At 38.2% G+C, this 20,487-nt stretch overlaps 9 non-coding genes across 9 annotated transcripts; all 9 read left to right on the top strand.

Annotated features, from left to right (window-relative positions):
- The first annotated feature begins 3,081 nt into the window (after nt 1–3,081).
- Nucleotides 3,082–3,164, top strand: trnal-caa (transfer RNA leucine (anticodon CAA)). Its single transcript has one exon. It is a non-coding gene; the product is annotated as a tRNA-Leu (tRNA).
- Nucleotides 3,165–7,226: 4,062 nt separating this feature from the next.
- Nucleotides 7,227–7,309, top strand: trnal-caa (transfer RNA leucine (anticodon CAA)). The gene has a single exon. It is a non-coding gene; the product is annotated as a tRNA-Leu (tRNA).
- A 747-nt stretch (nt 7,310–8,056) lies between these two features.
- On the top strand, nt 8,057–8,139 carry trnal-uaa (transfer RNA leucine (anticodon UAA)). Its single transcript has one exon. It is a non-coding gene; the product is annotated as a tRNA-Leu (tRNA).
- Nucleotides 8,140–8,887: 748 nt separating this feature from the next.
- Nucleotides 8,888–8,970, top strand: trnal-caa (transfer RNA leucine (anticodon CAA)). The gene has a single exon. It is a non-coding gene; the product is annotated as a tRNA-Leu (tRNA).
- Nucleotides 8,971–12,205: 3,235 nt separating this feature from the next.
- trnal-caa (transfer RNA leucine (anticodon CAA)) lies at nt 12,206–12,288 on the top strand. Its single transcript has one exon. It is a non-coding gene; the product is annotated as a tRNA-Leu (tRNA).
- Nucleotides 12,289–14,688: 2,400 nt separating this feature from the next.
- On the top strand, nt 14,689–14,771 carry trnal-caa (transfer RNA leucine (anticodon CAA)). The gene has a single exon. It is a non-coding gene; the product is annotated as a tRNA-Leu (tRNA).
- Nucleotides 14,772–15,519: 748 nt separating this feature from the next.
- On the top strand, nt 15,520–15,602 carry trnal-uaa (transfer RNA leucine (anticodon UAA)). Its single transcript has one exon. It is a non-coding gene; the product is annotated as a tRNA-Leu (tRNA).
- A 747-nt stretch (nt 15,603–16,349) lies between these two features.
- Nucleotides 16,350–16,432, top strand: trnal-uaa (transfer RNA leucine (anticodon UAA)). The gene has a single exon. It is a non-coding gene; the product is annotated as a tRNA-Leu (tRNA).
- A 330-nt stretch (nt 16,433–16,762) lies between these two features.
- Nucleotides 16,763–16,845, top strand: trnal-uaa (transfer RNA leucine (anticodon UAA)). The gene has a single exon. It is a non-coding gene; the product is annotated as a tRNA-Leu (tRNA).
- Nucleotides 16,846–20,487: the final 3,642 nt, after the last annotated feature.

The following is a 20,487-nucleotide window of genomic DNA, read 5'->3' as shown; positions in this document are numbered from 1 at the left end:
TTAGGGTGTTAGAGTCATTATCAACTTAATTGTTATTCTTTTTGCTTCGAAACCCCATTCTTGTATTAAGTTTGATTTGGATGTCAACAAGTCTCGTTTAGATATTGTCGGGCTCAAAGCCAAAATAACTGACTGTGTGCTCCTCATTCCAATTTCACTGGGCTCTTGATCGTATCTTATCTACACCAGGATGGCTGAGTGGTTTAGACATTGGAATAAAAATCCTATGAACATTATGTTCTCATGGGTACCAACCCATTCCTGGAAAAAGTTTACTTTAGATGTAATCAACCCTCCTTTCACTCATTTACATTTAGCGTGGATCAAATCTGAAAGAATTGATTATGACAAGTTCTTCCATTTTGACTCAGCTCTTGTTAATCTTTTAGAAACACCTGCATGGCAGTGTGTTAAAGGTGTTAGACTCATGATTGAAATTAAAATGTTCTTGTTGGTTCGAGACCTACATCTGGTAGAACGTTTGATTTGGATGTAGTCAAGTTTTATTTACATATTGTCTGGATCAAAGCCAAAAGACCTGACTGTGTCCTCCTTATTTCATTTTGACTGGGCCCTTGATCTTGTGTCCTTTACACCAGGATGGCCGAGAGGTTAATGCGTTGGACTCAAGCTCTAATGGACATTTGTCCTCGTGGATTCGAACCCCACTCCTGGTAGAAGTTTGTCTTTGATATGGATGTTATCAATTGACCTTTCACTCATTGGAAATTTGTTTGGATCAAAGCTGAAAGAATTGACGTTGTTACCCATATTCCGACTTGACTCAGCAAGTGTTTATCCTTTAAAAACACAAAAGATGGCTGAGTGGTTGGTGTGTTAGAGTCATTATCAACTTAATTGTTATTCTTTTTGCTTCGAAACCCCATTCTTGTATTAAGTTTGATTTGGATGTCAACAAGTCTCGTTTAGATATTGTCGGGCTCAAAGCCAAAATAACTGACTGTGTGCTCCTCATTCCAATTTCACTGGGCTCTTGATCGTATCTTATATACACCAGGATGGCTGAGTGGTTTAGACATTGGAATAAAAATCCAATGAACATTATGTTCTCATGGGTACCAACCCATTCCTGGAAAAAGTTTACTTTAGATGTAATCAACCCTCCTTTCACTCATTTACATTTAGCGTGGATCAAATCCGAAAGAATTGATTATGACAAGTTCTTCCATTTTGACTCAGCTCTTGTTAATCTTTTAGAAACACCTGCATGGCAGTGTGTTAAAGGTGTTAGACTCATGATTGAAATTAAAATGTTCTTGTTGGTTCGAGACCTACATCTGGTAGAACGTTTGATTTGGATGTAATCAAGTTTCATTTACATATTGTCTGGATCAAAGCCACAAGACCTGACTGTGTCCTCCTTATTTCATTTTGACTGGGCTCTTGATTTTGAGTTATTTACACCAGGATGGCTGAGAGGTTACGGTGTTGGCCTCAAGATCTAATGGACATATGTCCTCGTGGATTCAAACCCCACTCCTGGTAGAAGTTTGTCTTTGATTTGGATGTTATCAATTGACCTTTCACTCATTGGAAATTTGTTTGGATTAAAGCTGAAAGAATTGACGTTGTTACCCATATTCCGACTTGACTCAGCAAGTGTTTATCCTTTAAAAACACAAAAGATGGCTGAGTGGTTGGGGTGTTAGAGTCATTATCAACTTAATTGTTATTCTTTTTGCTTCGAAACCCCATTCTTGTATTAAGTTTGATTTGGATGTCAACAAGTCTCGTTAAGATATTGTCGGGCTCAAAGCCAAAATAACTGACTGTGTGCTCCTCATTCCAATTTCACTGGGCTCTTGATCGTATCTTATCTACACCAGGATGGCTGAGTGGTTTAGACATTGGAATAAAAATCCAATGAACATTATGTTCTCATGAGTACCAACCCATTCCTGGAAAACGTTTACTTTAGATGTAATCAACCCTCCTTTCACTCATTTACATTTAGCGTGGATCAAATCTGAAAGAATTGATTATGACAAGTTCTTCCATTTTGACTCAGCTCTTGTTAATCTTTTAGAAACACCTGCATGGCAGTGTGTTAAAGGTGTTAGACTCATGATTGAAATTAAAATGTTCTTGTTGGTTCGAGACCTACATCTGGTAGAACGTTTGATTTGGATGTAATCAAGTTTAATTTACATATTGTCTGGATCAAAGCCAAAAGACCTGACTGTGTCCTCCTTATTTCATTTTGACTGGGCTCTTGATTTTGGGTTCTTTACACCAGGATGGCCGAGAGGTTAAGGCGTTGCCCTCAAGATCTAATGGACATATGTCCTCGTGGGTTCGAACCCCACTCCTGGTAGAAGTTTTTCTTTGATTTGGATGTTATCAATTGACATTTCACTCATTGGAAATTTGTTTGGATCAAAGCTGAAAGAATTGACGTTGTTTCCCATATTCTGACTTGACTCAGCAAGTGTTTATCCATTAAAAACACAAAAGATGGCTGAGTGGTTAGGGTGTTAGAGTCATTATCAACTTAATTGTTATTCTTTTTGCTTTGAAACCCCATTCTTGTATTAAGTTTGATTTGGATGTCAACAAGTCTCGTTTAGATATTGTCGGGCTCAAAGCCAAAATAACTGACTGTGTGCTCCTCATTCCAATTTCACTGGGCTCTTGATCGTATCTTATCTACACCAGGATGGCTGAGTGGTTTAGACATTGGAATAAAAATCCTATGAACATTATGTTCTCATGGGTACCAACCCATTCCTGGAAAAAGTTTACTTTAGATGTAATCAACCCTCCTTTCACTCATTTACATTTACCGTGGATCAAATCTGAAAGAATTGATTATGACAAGTTCTTCCATTTTGACTCAGCTCTTGTTAATCTTTTAGAAACACCTGCATGGCAGTGTGTTAAAGGTGTTAGACTCATGATTGAAATTAAAATGTTCTTGTTGGTTCGAGACCTACATCTGGTAGAACGTTTGATTTGGATGTAGTCAAGTTTTATTTACATATTGTCTGGATCAAAGCCAAAAGACCTGACTGTGTCCTCCTTAATTCATTTTGACTGGGCCCTTGATCTTGTGTCCTTTACACCAGGATGGCCGAGAGGTTAATGCGTTGGACTCAAGATCTAATGGACATTTGTCCTCGTGGATTCGAACCCCACTCCTGGTAGAAGTTTGTCTTTGATTTGGATGTTATCAATTGACCTTTCACTCATTGGAAATTTGTTTGGATCAAAGCTGAAAGAATTGACATTGTTACCCATATTCCGACTTGACTCAGCAAGTGTTTATCCTTTAAAAACACAAAAGATGGCTGAGTGGTTGGGGTGTTAGAGTCATTATCAACTTAATTGTTATTCTTTTTGCTTCGAAACCCCATTCTTGTATTAAGTTTGATTTGGATGTCAACAAGTCTCGTTTAGATATTGTCGGGCTCAAAGCCAAAATAACTGACTGTGTGCTCCTCATTCCAATTTCACTGGGCTCTTGATCGTATCTTATCTACACCAGGATGGCTGAGTGGTTTAGACATTGGAATAAAAATCCTATGAACATTATGTTCTCATGGGTACCAACCCATTCCTGGAAAAAGTTTACTTTAGATGTAATTAACCCTCCTTTCACTCATTTACATTTAGCGTGGATCAAATCTGAAAGAATTGATTATGACAAGTTCTTCCATTTTGACTCAGCTCTTGTTAATCTTTTAGAAACACCTGCATGGCAGTGTGTTAAAGGTGTTAGACTCATGATTGAAATTAAAATGTTCTTGTTGGTTCGAGACCTACATCTGGTAGAACGTTTGATTTGGATGTAGTCAAGTTTTATTTACATATTGTCTGGATCAAAGCCAAAAGACCTGACTGTGTCCTCCTTATTTCATTTTGACTGGGCCCTTGATCTTGTGTCCTTTACACCAGGATGGCCGAGAGGTTAATGCGTTGGACTCAAGCTCTAATGGACATTTGTCCTCGTGGATTCGAACCCCACTCCTGGTAGAAGTTTGTCTTTGATATGGATGTTATCAATTGACCTTTCACTCATTGGAAATTTGTTTGGATCAAAGCTGAAAGAATTGACGTTGTTACCCATATTCCGACTTGACTCAGCAAGTGTTTATCCTTTAAAAACACAAAAGATGGCTGAGTGGTTGGTGTGTTAGAGTCATTATCAACTTAATTGTTATTCTTTTTGCTTCGAAACCCCATTCTTGTATTAAGTTTGATTTGGATGTCAACAAGTCTCGTTTAGATATTGTCGGGCTCAAAGCCAAAATAACTGACTGTGTGCTCCTCATTCCAATTTCACTGGGCTCTTGATCGTATCTTATATACACCAGGATGGCTGAGTGGTTTAGACATTGGAATAAAAATCCAATGAACATTATGTTCTCATGGGTACCAACCCATTCCTGGAAAAAGTTTACTTTAGATGTAATCAACCCTCCTTTCACTCATTTACATTTAGCGTGGATCAAATCCGAAAGAATTGATTATGACAAGTTCTTCCATTTTGACTCAGCTCTTGTTAATCTTTTAGAAACACCTGCATGGCAGTGTGTTAAAGGTGTTAGACTCATGATTGAAATTAAAATGTTCTTGTTGGTTCGAGACCTACATCTGGTAGAACGTTTGATTTGGATGTAATCAAGTTTCATTTACATATTGTCTGGATCAAAGCCACAAGACCTGACTGTGTCCTCCTTATTTCATTTTGACTGGGCTCTTGATTTTGGGTTCTTTACACCAGGATGGCCGAGAGGTTAAGGCGTTGCCCTCAAGATCTAATGGACATATGTCCTCGTGGGTTCGAACCCCACTCCTGGTAGAAGTTGTTCTTTGATTTGGATGTTATCAATTGACATTTCACTCATTGGAAATTTGTTTGGATCAAAGCTGAAAGAATTGACATTGTTACCCATATTCCGACTTGACTCAGCAAGTGTTTATCCTTTAAAAACACAAAAGATGGCTGAGTGGTTGGGGTGTTAGAGTCATTATCAACTTAATTGTTATTCTTTTTGCTTCGAAACCCCATTCTTGTATTAAGTTTGATTTGGATGTCAACAAGTCTCGTTTAGATATTGTCGGGCTCAAAGCCAAAATAACTGACTGTGTGCTCCTCATTCCAATTTCACTGGGCTCTTGATCGTATCTTATCTACACCAGGATGGCTGATTGGTTTAGACATTGGAATAAAAATCCTATGAACATTATGTTCTCATGGGTACCAACCCATTCCTGGAAAAAGTTTACTTTAGATGTAATTAACCCTCCTTTCACTCATTTACATTTAGCGTGGATCAAATCTGAAAGAATTGATTATGACAAGTTCTTCCATTTTGACTCAGCTCTTGTTAATCTTTTAGAAACACCTGCATGGCAGTGTGTTAAAGGTGTTAGACTCATGATTGAAATTAAAATGTTCTTGTTTGTTCGAGACCTACATCTGGTAGAACGTTTGATTTGGATGTAGTCAAGTTTTATTTACATATTGTCTGGATCAAAGCCAAAAGACCTGACTGTGTCCTCCTTATTTCATTTTGACTGGGCCCTTGATCTTGTGTCCTTTACACCAGGATGGCCGAGAGGTTAATGCGTTGGACTCAAGCTCTAATGGACATTTGTCCTCGTGGATTCGAACCCCACTCCTGGTAGAAGTTTGTCTTTGATATGGATGTTATCAATTGACCTTTCACTCATTGGAAATTTGTTTGGATCAAAGCTGAAAGAATTGACGTTGTTACCCATATTCCGACTTGACTCAGCAAGTGGTTATCCTTTAAAAACACAAAAGATGGCTGAGTGGTTGGTGTGTTAGAGTCATTATCAACTTAATTGTTATTCTTTTTGCTTCGAAACCCCATTCTTGTATTAAGTTTGATTTGGATGTCAACAAGTCTCGTTTAGATATTGTCGGGCTCAAAGCCAAAATAACTGACTGTGTGCTCCTCATTCCAATTTCACTGGGCTCTTGATCGTATCTTATATACACCAGGATGGCTGAGTGGTTTAGACATTGGAATAAAAATCCAATGAACATTATGTTCTCATGGGTACCAACCCATTCCTGGAAAAAGTTTACTTTAGATGTAATCAACCCTCCTTTCACTCATTTACATTTAGCGTGGATCAAATCCGAAAGAATTGATTATGACAAGTTCTTCCATTTTGACTCAGCTCTTGTTAATCTTTTAGAAACACCTGCATGGCAGTGTGTTAAAGGTGTTAGACTCATGATTGAAATTAAAATGTTCTTGTTGGTTCGAGACCTACATCTGGTAGAACGTTTGATTTGGATGTAATCAAGTTTCATTTACATATTGTCTGGATCAAAGCCACAAGACCTGACTGTGTCCTCCTTATTTCATTTTGACTGGGCTCTTGATTTTGGGTTCTTTACACCAGGATGGCCGAGAGGTTAAGGCGTTGCCCTCAAGATCTAATGGACATATGTCCTCGTGGGTTCGAACCCCACTCCTGGTAGAAGTTGTTCTTTGATTTGGATGTTATCAATTGACATTTCACTCATTGGAAATTTGTTTGGATCAAAGCTGAAAGAATTGACGTTGTTTCCCATATTCCGACTTGACTCAGCAAGTGTTTATCCGTTAAAAACACAAAAGATGGCTGAGTGGTTAGGGTGTTAGAGTCATTATTAACTTAATTGTTATTCTTTTTGCTTCGAAACCCCATTCTTGTATTAAGTTTGATTTGGATGTCAACAAGTCTCGTTTAGATATTGTCTGGCTCAAAGCCAAAATAACTGACTGTGTGCTCCTCATTCCAATTTCACTGGGCTCTTGATCGTATCTTATCTACACCAGGATGGCTGAGTGGTTTAGACATTGGAATAAAAATCCAATGAACATTATGTTCTCATGGGTACCAACCCATTCCTGGAAAAAGTTTACTTTAGATGTAATCAACCCTCCTTTCACTCATTTACATTTAGCGTGGATCAAATCTGAAAGAATTGATTATGACAAGTTCTTCCATTTTGACTCAGCTCTTGTTAATCTTTTAGAAACACCTGCATGGCAGTGTGTTAAAGGTGTTAGACTCATGATTGAAATTAAAATGTTCTTGTTGGTTCGAGACCTACATCTGGTAGAACGTTTGATTTGGATGTAATCAAGTTTCATTTACATATTGTCTGGATCAAAGCCAAAAGACCTGACTGTGTCCTCCTTATTTCATTTTGACTGGGCTCTTGATTTTGGGCTCTTTACACCAGGATGGCCGAGAGGTTAAGGCGTTGGCCTCAAGATCTAATGGACATATGTCCTCGTGGGTTCGAACCCCACTCCTGGTAGAAGTTGTTCTTTGATTTGGATGTTATCAATTGACATTTCACTCATTGGAAATTTGTTTGGATCAAAGCTGAAAGAATTGACGTTGTTTCCCATATTCCGACTTGACTCAGCAAGTGTTTATCCGTTAAAAACACAAAAGATGGCTGAGTGGTTAGGGTGTTAGAGTCATTATCAACTTAATTGTTATTCTTTTTGCTTCGAAACCCCATTCTTGTATTAAGTTTGATTTGGATGTCAACAAGTCTCGTTTAGATATTGTCTGGCTCAAAGCCAAAATAACTGACTGTGTGCTCCTCATTCCAATTTCACTGGGCTCTTGATCGTACTCTATTTACTCCAGGACCGCTGAGTGGTTTAGACATTGGAATTAAAGTCCAATGAACAGTATGTTCTTGTGGGTACCAACCCCATTCCTGGAAAAAGTTTACTTTGGATGTAATCAACCCTCCTTTCACTCATTTACATTTAGCGTGGATCGAATCTGAAAGAAATGACAACGACAAGTTCTTCCATTTTGACTCAGCTCTTGTTAATCTTTTAGAAACACCTGGATGGCAGTGTGTTTAAGGCGTTAGACTCATGATCGAAATTAAAATGTTCTTGTTGGTTCGAAATCTACATCTGGTAGAACGTTTGATTTGGATGTAATCAAGTTTCATTTACATATTGTCTGGATCAAAGGCAAAGAATCTGACTGTGTGCTCCTTATTCCATTTTGACTGGGCCCTTGATTATCTGTTCTTTACGCCAGGATGGCCGAGAGGTTAAGGCGTTGGACTTAAGATCCAATGGACATATGTCCTCGTGGGTTCGAACCCCACTCCTGGTAGAAGTTTGTCTTTGATTTGGATGTTGTCATTTGTCCTTTCACTCATTGGAAATTTGTTTGGATCAAAGCTGAAAGAATTGACTTTGTTCCCCTTATTCCGACTTTACTCAGCAAGTGTTTATCCTTTAAAAACACAAAAGATGGTTGAGTGTTTAGGGTTTTAGAGTCATTATCAACTTAATTGTTATTCTTTTTGCTTCGAAACCCCATTCTTGTATTAAGTTTGATTTGGATGTCAACAAGTCTCGTTTAGATATTGTCTGGCTCAAAGCCAAAAAAAACTGACTGTGTGCTCCTCATTCCAATTTCACTGGGCTCTTGATTGTCTCTTATCTACACCAGGATGGCTGAGTGGTTTAGACATTGGAATAAAAATCCAATGAACAGTATGTTCTCATGGGTACCAACCCAATTCCTGGAAAAAGTTTACTTTAGATGTAATCAACCCTCCTTTCACTCATTCACATTTAGTGTGGATCAAATCTGAAAGAATTGATTATGACAAGTTCTTCCATTTTGACTCAGCTCTTGTTAATCTTTTAGAAACACCTGGATGGCAGTGTGTTAAAGGCGTTAGACTCATGATTGAAATTAAAATGTTCTTGTTGGTTCGAGACCTACATCTGGTAGAACGTTTGATTTGGATGTAATCAAGTTTCATTTACATATTGTCTGGATCAAAGCCAAAAGACCTGACTGTGTCCTCCTTATTTCATTTTGACTGGGCTCTTGATTTTGAGTTAATTACACCAGGATGGCTGAGAGGTTAAGGTGTTGGACTCAAGATCTAATGGACATATGTCCTCGTGGATTCGAACCCCACTCCTGGTAGAAGGTTGTCTATGATTTGGATGTTATCAATTGACCTTTAACTCATTGGAAATTTGTTTGGATCAAAGCTGAAAGAATTGACTTTGATTCCCATATTCCGACTTGACTCAGCAAGTGTTTATCCTTTAAAAACACAAAAGATGCCTGAGTGGTTAAGGTGTTAGAGTCATTATCAACTTAATTGTTATTCTTTTTGCTTCGAAACCCCATTCTTGTATTAAGTTTGATTTGGATGTCAAAAAGTCTCGTTTAGATATTGTCTGGCTCAAAGCCAAAATAACTGACTGTGTGCTCCTCATTCCAATTTCACTGGGCTCTTGATCGTATCTTATCTACACCAGGATGGCTGAGTGGTTTAGACATTGGAATAAAAATCCTATGAACATTATGTTCTCATGGGTACCAACCCATTCCTGGAAAAAGTTTACTTTAGATGTAATCAACCCTCCTTTCACTCATTTACATTTAGCGTGGATCAAATCTGAAAGAATTGATTATGACAAGTTCTTCCATTTTGACTCAGCTCTTGTTAATCTTTTAGAAACACCTGCATGGCAGTGTGTTAAAGGTGTTAGACTCATGATTGAAATTAAAATGTTCTTGTTGGTTCGAGACCTACATCTGGTAGAACGTTTGATTTGGATGTAGTCAAGTTTTATTTACATATTGTCTGGATCAAAGCCAAAAGACCTGACTGTGTCCTCCTTATTTCATTTTGACTGGGCCCTTGATTTTGTGTCCTTTACACCAGGATGGCCGAGAGGTTAATGCGTTGGACTCAAGATCTAATGGACATATGTCCTCGTGGATTCGAACCCCACTCCTGGTAGAAGTTTGTCTATGATTTGGATGTTATCAATTGACCTTTAACTCATTGGAAATTTGTTTGGATCAAAGCTGAAAGAATTGACTTTGATTCCCATATTCCGACTTGACTCAGCAAGTGTTTATCCTTTAAAAACACAAAAGATGCCTGAGTGGTTAAGGTGTTAGAGTCATTATCAACTTAATTGTTATTCTTTTTGCTTCGAAACCCCATTCTTGTATTAAGTTTGATTTGGATGTCAAAAAGCCTCGTTTAGATATTGTCTGGCTCAAAGCCAAAATAACTGACTGTGTGCTCCTCATTCCAATTTCACTGGGCTCTTGATCGTATCTTATCTACACCAGGATGGCTGAGTGGTTTAGACATTGGAATAAAAATCCTATGAACATTATGTTCTCATGGGTACCAACCCATTCCTGGAAAAAGTTTACTTTAGATGTAATCAACCCTCCTTTCACTCATTTACATTTAGCGTGGATCAAATCTGAAAGAATTGATTATGACAAGTTCTTCCATTTTGACTCAGCTCTTGTTAATCTTTTAGAAACACCTGCATGGCAGTGTGTTAAAGGTGTTAGACTCATGATTGAAATTAAAATGTTCTTGTTGGTTCGAGACCTACATCTGGTAGAACGTTTGATTTGGATGTAGTCAAGTTTTATTTACATATTGTCTGGATCAAAGCCAAAAGACCTGACTGTGTCCTCCTTATTTCATTTTGACTGGGCCCTTGATTTTGTGTCCTTTACACCAGGATGGCCGAGAGGTTAATGCGTTGGACTCAAGATCTAATGGACATATGTCCTCGTGGATTCGAACCCCACTCCTGGTAGAAGTTTGTCTTTGATTTGGATTTTGTCAATTGTCCTTCCACTCATTGGAAATTTGTTTGGATCAAAGCTGAAAGAATTGACTTTGTTCCCCTTATTCCGACTTGACTCAGCACGTGTTTATCCTTTAAAAACACAAAAGATGGCTGAGTGTTTAGGGTGTTAGAGTCATTATCAACTTAATTGTTATTCTTTTTGCTTCGAAACCCCATTCTTGTATTAAGTTTGATTTGGATGTCAACAAGTCTCGTTTAGATATTGTCTGGCTCAAAGCCAAAATAACTGACTGTGTGCTCCTCATTCCAATTTCACTGGGCTCTTGATCGTACTCTATTTACACCAGGACGGCTGAGTGGTTTAGACATTGGAATTAAAGTCCAATGAACAGTATGTTCTTGTGGGTACCAACCCCATTCCTGGAAAAAGTTTACTTTGGATGTAATCAACCCTCCTTTCACTCATTTACATTTAGCGTGGATCGAATCTGAAAGAAATGACAACGACAAGTTCTTCCATTTTGACTCAGCTCTTGTTAATCTTTTAGAAACACCTGGATGGCAGTGTGTTTAAGGCGTTAGACTCATGATCGAAATTAAAATGTTCTTGTTGGTTCGAAATCTACATCTGGTAGAACGTTTGATTTGGACGTAATCAAGTTTCATTTACATATTGTCTGGATCAAAGGCAAAAAATCTGACTCTGTGCTCCTTATTCCATTTTGACTGGGCCCTTGATTTTGTGTTCTTTACAACAGGATGGCCGATAGGTTAAGGCGTTGAACTTAAGATCCAATGGACATATGTCCTCGTGGGTTCGAACCCCACTCCTGGTAGAAGTTTGTCTTTGATTTGGATGTTGTCATTTGTCCTTCCACTCATTAGAAATTTGTTTGGATCAAAGCTGAAAGAATTGACGTTGTTTCCCATATTCCGACTTGACTCAGCAAGTGTTTATCCTTTAAAAACACAAAAGATGGCTGAGTGGTTAAGGTGTTAGAGTCATTATCAACTCAATTGTTGTTCTTCTTGCTTCGAAACCCCATTCTTGTATTAAGTTTGATTTGGATGTCAACAAGTCTCGTTTAGATATTGTCTGGCTCAAAGCCAAAATAACTGACTGTGTGCTCCTCATTCCAATTTCACTGGGCTCTTGATCGTACTCTATTTACACCAGGATGGCTGAGTGGTTTAGACATTGGAATTAAAATCCAATGAACAGTATGTTCTTGTGGGTACCAACCCCATTCCTGGAAAAACTTTACTTTGGATGTAATCAACCCTCCTTTCACTCTTTTACATTTAGCGTGGATCGAATCTGAAAGAAATGACAATGAAAAGTTCTTCCATTTTGACTCAGCTCTTGTTAATCTTTTAGAAACACCTGGATGGCAGTTTGTTTAAGGCGTTAGACTCATGATCTAAATTAAAATGTTCTTGTTGGTTCGAAATCTACATCTGGTAGAACGTTTGATTTGGATGTAATCAAGTTTCATTTACATATTGTCTGGATCAAAGCCCAAAAATCTGACTGTGTGCTCCTTTTTCCATTTTGACTGGGCCCTTGATTTTCTCTTCTTTACACCAGGATGGCCGAGAGGTTAAGGCGTTGGACTCAAGATCCAATGGACATATGTCCTCGTGGGTTCGAACCCCACTCCTGGTAGAAGTTTATCTTTGCTTTGGATTTTGTCAATTGTCCTTTCACTCATTGGAAATTTGTTTGGATCAAAGCTGAAAGAATTGACTTTGTTCCCCTTATTCCGACTTGACTCAGCAAGTGTTTATCCTTTAAAAACACAAAAGATGGCTGAGTGTTTAGGGTGTTAGAGTCATTATCAACTTAATTGTTATTCTTTTTGCTTCGAAACCCCATTCTTGTATTAAGTTTGATTTGGATGTCAACAAGTCTCGTTTAGATATTGTCTGGCTCAAAGCCAAAAAAAACTGACTGTGTGCTCCTCATTCCAATTTCACTGGGCTCTTGATCGTACTCTATTTACACCAGGATGGCTGAGTGGTTTAGACATTGGAATTAAAGTCCAATGAACAGTATGTTCTTGTGGGTGCCAACGCCATTCCTGGAAAAAGTTTACTTTGGATGTAATCAACCCTCCTTTCACTCTTTTACATTTAGCGTGGATCGAATCTGAAAGAAATGACAATGAAAAGTTCTTCCATTTTGACTCAGCTCTTGTTAATCTTTTAGAAACACCTGGATGGCAGTGTGTTTAAGGCGTTAGACTCATGATCGAAATTAAAATGTTCTTGTTGGTTCGAAATCTACATCTGGTAGAACGTTTGATTTGGATGTAATCAAGTTTCATTTACATATTGTCTGGATCAAAGGCAAAAAATCTGACTGTGTGCTCCTTATTCCATTTTGACTGGGCCCTTGATGTTGTGTTCTTTACACCAGGATGGCCGAGAGGTTAAGGCGTTTGACTTAAGATCCAATGGACATGTGGCTTTGAACCCCACTCCTGGTAGAAGTTTGTCTTTGATTTGGATTTTGTCAATTGTCCTTCCACTCATTGGAAATTTGTTTGGATCAAAGCTGAAAGAATTGACTTTGTTCCCCTTATTCCGACTTGACTCAGCACGTGTTTATCCTTTAAAAACACAAAAGATGGCTGAGTGTTTAGGGTGTTAGAGTCATTATCAACTTAATTGTTATTCTTTTTGCTTCGAAACCCCATTCTTGTATTAAGTTTGATTTGGATGTCAACAAGTCTCGTTTAGATATTGTCTGGCTCAAAGCCAAAATAACTGACTGTGTGCTCCTCATTCCAATTTCACTGGGCTCTTGATCGTACTCTATTTACACCAGGACGGCTGAGTGGTTTAGACATTGGAATTAAAGTCCAATGAACAGTATGTTCTTGTGGGTACCAACCCCATTCCTGGAAAAAGTTTACTTTGGATGTAATCAACCCTCCTTTCACTCATTTACATTTAGCGTGGATCGAATCTGAAAGAAATGACAACGACAAGTTCTTCCATTTTGACTCAGCTCTTGTTAATCTTTTAGAAACACCTGGATGGCAGTGTGTTTAAGGCGTTAGACTCATGATCGAAATTAAAATGTTCTTGTTGGTTCGAAATCTACATCTGGTAGAACGTTTGATTTGGACGTAATCAAGTTTCATTTACATATTGTCTGGATCAAAGGCAAAAAATCTGACTCTGTGCTCCTTATTCCATTTTGACTGGGCCCTTGATTTTGTGTTCTTTACAACAGGATGGCCGATAGGTTAAGGCGTTGAACTTAAGATCCAATGGACATATGTCCTCGTGGGTTCGAACCCCACTCCTGGTAGAAGTTTGTCTTTGATTTGGATGTTGTCATTTGTCCTTCCACTCATTAGAAATTTGTTTGGATCAAAGCTGAAAGAATTGACGTTGTTTCCCATATTCCGACTTGACTCAGCAAGTGTTTATCCTTTAAAAACACAAAAGATGGCTGAGTGGTTAAGGTGTTAGAGTCATTATCAACTCAATTGTTGTTCTTCTTGCTTCGAAACCCCATTCTTGTATTAAGTTTGATTTGGATGTCAACAAGTCTCGTTTAGATATTGTCTGGCTCAAAGCCAAAATAACTGACTGTGTGCTCCTCATTCCAATTTCACTGGGCTCTTGATCGTACTCTATTTACACCAGGATGGCTGAGTGGTTTAGACATTGGAATTAAAATCCAATGAACAGTATGTTCTTGTGGGTACCAACCCCATTCCTGGAAAAACTTTACTTTGGATGTAATCAACCCTCCTTTCACTCTTTTACATTTAGCGTGGATCGAATCTGAAAGAAATGACAATGAAAAGTTCTTCCATTTTGACTCAGCTCTTGTTAATCTTTTAGAAACACCTGGATGGCAGTTTGTTTAAGGCGTTAGACTCATGATCTAAATTAAAATGTTCTTGTTGGTTCGAAATCTACATCTGGTAGAACGTTTGATTTGGATGTAATCAAGTTTCATTTACATATTGTCTGGATCAAAGCCCAAAAATCTGACTGTGTGCTCCTTTTTCCATTTTGACTGGGCCCTTGATTTTCTGTTCTTTACACCAGGATGGCCGAGAGGTTAAGGCGTTGGACTCAAGATCCAATGGACATATGTCCTCGTGGGTTCGAACCCCACTCCTGGTAGAAGTTTATCTTTGCTTTGGATTTTGTCAATTGTCCTTTCACTCATTGGAAATTTGTTTGGATCAAAGCTGAAAGAATTGACTTTGTTCCCCTTATTCCGACTTGACTCAGCAAGTGTTTATCCTTTAAAAACACAAAAGATGGCTGAGTGTTTAGGGTGTTAGAGTCATTATCAACTTAATTGTTATTCTTTTTGCTTCGAAACACCATTCTTGTATTAAGTTTGATTTGGATGTCAACAAGTCTCGTTTAGATATTGTCTGGCTCAAAGCCAAAAAAAACTGACTGTGTGCTCCTCATTCCAATTTCACTGGGCTCTTGATCGTACTCTATTTACACCAGGATGGCTGAGTGGTTTAGACATTGGAATTAAAGTCCAATGAACAGTATGTTCTTGTGGGTGCCAACGCCATTCCTGGAAAAAGTTTACTTTGGATGTAATCAACCCTCCTTTCACTCTTTTACATTTAGCGTGGATCGAATCTGAAAGAAATGACAATGAAAAGTTCTTCCATTTTGACTCAGCTCTTGTTAATCTTTTAGAAACACCTGGATGGCAGTGTGTTTAAGGCGTTAGACTCATGATCGAAATTAAAATATTCTTGTTGGTTCGAAATCTACATCTGGTAGAACGTTTGATTTGGATGTAATCAAGTTTCATTTACATATTGTCTGGATCAAAGGCAAAAAATCTGACTGTGTGCTCCTTATTCCATTTTGACTGGGACCTTGATGTTGTGTTCTTTACACCAGGATGGCCGAGAGGTAAAGGCGTTAGACTTAAGATCCAATGGACATATGTCCTCGTGGGTTCGAACCCCACTCCTGGTAGAAGTTTGTCTTTGATTTGGATTTTGTCAATTGTCCTTCCACTCATTGGAAATTTGTTTGGATCAAAGCTGAAAGAATTGACTTTGTTTCCCATATTCCGACTTGACTCAGCAAGTGTTTATCCTTTAAAAACACAAAAGATTCCTGAGTGGTTAAGGTGTTAGAGTCATTATCAACTCAATTGTTGTTCTTCTTGCTTCGAAACCCCATTCTTGTATTAAATTTGATTTGGATGTCAACAAGTCTCGTTTAGATATTGTCTGGCTCAAAGCCAAAAAAACTGACTGTGTGCTCCTCATTCCAATTTCACTGGGCTCTTGATCGTACTCTATTTACACCAGGATGGCTGAGTGGTTTAGACATTGGAATTAAAGTCCAATGAACAGTATGTTCTTGTGGGTACCAACCCCATTCCTGGAAAAAGTTTACTTGAGATGTAATCAACCCTCCTTTCACTCATTTACATTTAGCGTGGATCAAATCTGAAAGAATTGATTATGACAAGTTCTTCCATTTTGACTCAGCTCTTGTTCATCTTTTAGAAACACCTGGATGGCAGTGTGTTTAAGGCGTTAGACTCATGATCAAAATTAAAATGTTCTTGTTGGTTCGAAATCTACATCTGGTAGAACGTTTGATTTGGATGTAGTCAAGTTTCATTTACATATTGTCTGGATCAAAGGCAAAAAATCTGACTGTGTGCTCCTTATTCCATTTTGACTGGGCCCTTGATTTTGTGTTCTTTACACCAGGATGGCCGAGAGGTTAAGGCGTTGGACTTAAGATCCAATGGACATATGTCCTCGTTGGTTCGAACCCCACTCCTGGTAGAAGTTTGTCTTTGATTTGGATTTTGTCCTTTCACTCATTGGAAATTTGTTTGGATCAAAGCTGAAAGAATTGACTTTGTTCCCCTTATTCCGACTTCACTCAGCAAGTGTTTATCCTTTAAAAACACAAAAGTTGGCTGAGTGTTTAGGGTGTTAGAGTCATTATCAACTTAATTGTTATTCTTTTTGCTTCGAAACCCCATTCTTGTATTAAGTTTGATTTGGATGTCAACAAGTCTCGTTTAGATATTGTCTGGCTCAAAGCCAAAAAAAACTGACTGTGTGCTCCTTATTCCATTTTGACTGGGCCCTTGATGTTGTGTTCTTTACACCAGGATGGCCGAGAGGTTAAGGCGTTTGACTTAAGATCCAATGGACATATGTCCTCGTGGGTTCGAACCCCACTCCTGGTAGAAGTTTGTCTTTGATTTGGATTTTGTCAATTGTCCTTCCACTCATTGGAAATTTGTTTGGATCAAAGCTGAAAGAATTGACTTTGTTCCCCTTATTCCGACTTGACTCAGCAAGTGTTTATCCATTAAAAACACAAAAGATGGCTGAGTGGTTAGTGTGTTAGAGTCATTATCAACTTAATTGTTATTCTTTTTGCTTCGAAACCCCATTCTTGTATTAAGTTTGATTTGGATGTCAACAAGTCTCGTTTAGATATTGTCTGGCTCAAAGCCAAAATAACTGACTGTGTGCTCCTCATTCCAATTTCACTGGGATCTTGATCATACTTTATTTACACCAGGATGGCTGAGTGGTTTTGACGTTGGAATAAAATTAAAATGAACAGTATGTTCTTGTGGGTACTAACCCCATTCCTGGAAAAAGTTTACTTTGGATGTAAACAGCCCTCCTTTCACTCATTTACATTTAGCGTGGATCAAATCTGAAAGAATTGATTATGACAAGTTCTTCCATTTTGACTCAGCTCTTGTTAATCTTTTAGAAACACCTGCATGGCAGTGTGTTAAAGGTGTTAGACTCATGATTGAAATTAAAATGTTCTTGTTGGTTCGAGACCTACATCTGGTAGAACGTTTGATTTGGATGTAATCAAGTTTCATTTACATATTGTCTGGATCAAAGCCAAAAGACCTGACTGTGTCCTCCTTATTTCATTTTGACTGGGCTCTTGATTTTGGGTTCTTTACACCAGGATGGCCGAGAGGTTAAGGCGTTGCCCTCAAGATCTAATGGACATATGTCCTCGTGGGTTCGAACCCCACTCCTGGTAGAAGTTTTTCTTTGATTTGGATGTTATCAATTGACATTTAACTCATTGGAAATTTGTTTGGATCAAAGCTGAAAGAATTGACGTTGTTTCCCATATTCCGACTTGACTCAGCAAGTGTTTATCCGTTAAAAACACAAAAGATGGCTGAGTGGTTAGGGTGTTAGAGTCATTATCAACTTCATTGTTATTCTTTTTGCTTTGAAACCCCATTCTTGTATTAAGTTTGATTTGGATGTCAACAAGTCTCGTTTAGATATTGTCTGGCTCAAAGCCAAAATAACTGACTGTGTGCTCCTCATTCCAATTTCACTGGGCTCTTGATCGTACTCTATTTACACCAGGACGGCTGAGTGGTTTAGACATTGGAATTAAAGTCCAATGAACAGTATGTTCTCGTGGGTACCAACCCCATTCCTGGAAAAAGTTTACTTTAGATGTAATAAACCCTCCTTTCACTCATTTACATTTAGCGTGGATCAAATCTGAAAGAATTGATTATGACAAGTTCTTCCATTTTGACTCAGCTCTTGTTAATCTTTTAGAAACACCTGCATGGCAGTGTGTTAAAGGTGTTAGACTCATGATTGAAATTAAAATGTTCTTGTTGGTTCGAGACCTACATCTGGTAGAACGTTTGATTTGGATGTAGTCAAGTTTTATTTACATATTGTCTGGATCAAAGCCAAAAGACCTGACTGTGTCCTCCTTATTTCATTTTGACTGGGCCCTTGATCTTGTGTCCTTTACACCAGGATGGCCGAGAGGTTAATGCGTTGGACTCAAGATCTAATGGACATTTGTCCTCGTGGATTCGAACCCCACTCCAGGTAAAAGTTTTGTCTTTGATTTGGATGTTATCAATTGAACTTTCACTCATTGGAAATTTGTTTGGATCAAAGCTGAAAGAATTGACGTTGTTACCCATATTCCGACTTGACTCAGCAAGTGTTTATCCTTTAAAAACACAAAAGATGGCTGAGTGGTTGGGGTGTTAGAGTCATTATCAACTTAATTGTTATTCTTTTTGCTTCGAAACCCCATTCTTGTATTAAGTTTGATTTGGATGTCAACAAGTCTCGTTTAGATATTGTCGGGCTCAAAGCCAAAATAACTGACTGTGTGCTCCTCATTCCAATTTCACTGGGCTCTTGATCGTATCTTATCTACACCAGGATGGCTGAGTGGTTTAGACATTGGAATAAAAATCCAATGAACATTATGTTCTCATGGGTACCAACCCATTCCTGGAAAAAGTTTACTTTAGATGTAATCAACCCTCCTTTCACTCATTTACATTTAGCGTGGATCAAATCTGAAAGAATTGATTATGACAAGTTCTTCCATTTTGACTCAGCTCTTGTTAATCTTTTAGAAACACCTGCATGGCAGTGTGTTAAAGGTGTTAGACTCATGATTGAAATTAAAATGTTCTTGTTGGTTCGAGACCTACATCTGGTAGAACGTTTGATTTGGATGTAATCAAGTTTCATTTACATATTGTCTGGATCAAAGCCAAAAGACCTGACTGTGTCCTCCTTATTTCATTTTGACTGGGCTCTTGATTTTGGGTTCTTTACACCAGGATGGCCGAGAGGTTAAGGTGTTGCCCTCAAGATCTAATGGACATATGTCCTCGTGGGTTTGAACCCCACTCCTGGTAGAAGTTGTTCTTTGATTTGGATGTTATCAATTGACATTTCACTCATTGGAAATTTGTTTGGATCAAAGCTGAAAGAATTGACGTTGTTTCCCATATTCCGACTTGACTCAGCAAGTGTTTATCCGTTAAAAACACAAAAGATGGCTGAGTGGTTAGGGTGTTAGAGTCATTATCAACTTAATTGTTATTCTTTTTGCTTCGAAACCCCATTCTTGTATTAAGTTTGATTTGGATGTCAACAAGTCTCGTTTAGATATTGTCTGGCTCAAAGCCAAAATAACTGACTGTGTGCTCCTCATTCCAATTTCACTGGGCTCTTGATCGTATCTTATCTACACCAGGATGGCTGAGTGGTTTAGACATTGGAATAAAAATCCAATGAACATTATGTTCTCATGGGTACCAACCCATTCCTGGAAAAAGTTTACTTTAGATGTAATCAACCCTCCTTTCACTCATTTACATTTAGCGTGGATCAAATCTGAAAGAATTGATTATGACAAGTTCTTCCATTTTGACTCAGCTCTTGTTAATCTTTTAGAAACACCTGCATGGCAGTGTGTTAAAGGTGTTAGACTCATGATTGAAATTAAAATGTTCTTGTTGGTTCGAGACCTACATCTGGTAGAACGTTTGATTTGGATGTAATCAAGTTTCATTTACATATTGTCTGGATCAAAGCCAAAAGACCTGATTGTGTCCTCCTTATTTCATTTTGACTGGGCTCTTGATTTTGGGTTCTTTACACCAGGATGGCCGAGAGGTTAAGGCGTTGCCCTCAAGATCTAATGGACATATGTCCTCGTGGGTTCGAACCCCACTCCTGGTAGAAGTTTTTCTTTGATTTGGATGTTATCAATTGACATTTAACTCATTGGAAATTTGTTTGGATCAAAGCTGAAAGAATTGACGTTGTTTCCCATATTCCGACTTGACTCAGCAAGTGTTTATCCGTTAAAAACACAAAAGATGGCTGAGTGGTTAGGGTGTTAGAGTCATTATCAACTTCATTGTTATTCTTTTTGCTTTGAAACCCCATTCTTGTATTAAGTTTGATTTGGATGTCAACAAGTCTCGTTTAGATATTGTCTGGCTCAAAGCCAAAATAACTGACTGTGTGCTCCTCATTCCAATTTCACTGGGCTCTTGATC

The sequence above is a fragment of the Salmo salar genome, chromosome 27, assembly GCF_965601325.2.
Source record: "Salmo salar chromosome 27, fSalSal1, whole genome shotgun sequence".
NCBI lineage: Eukaryota > Metazoa > Chordata > Actinopteri > Salmoniformes > Salmonidae > Salmo > Salmo salar.
This window is presented reverse-complemented; position numbering and strand designations above follow the sequence as displayed.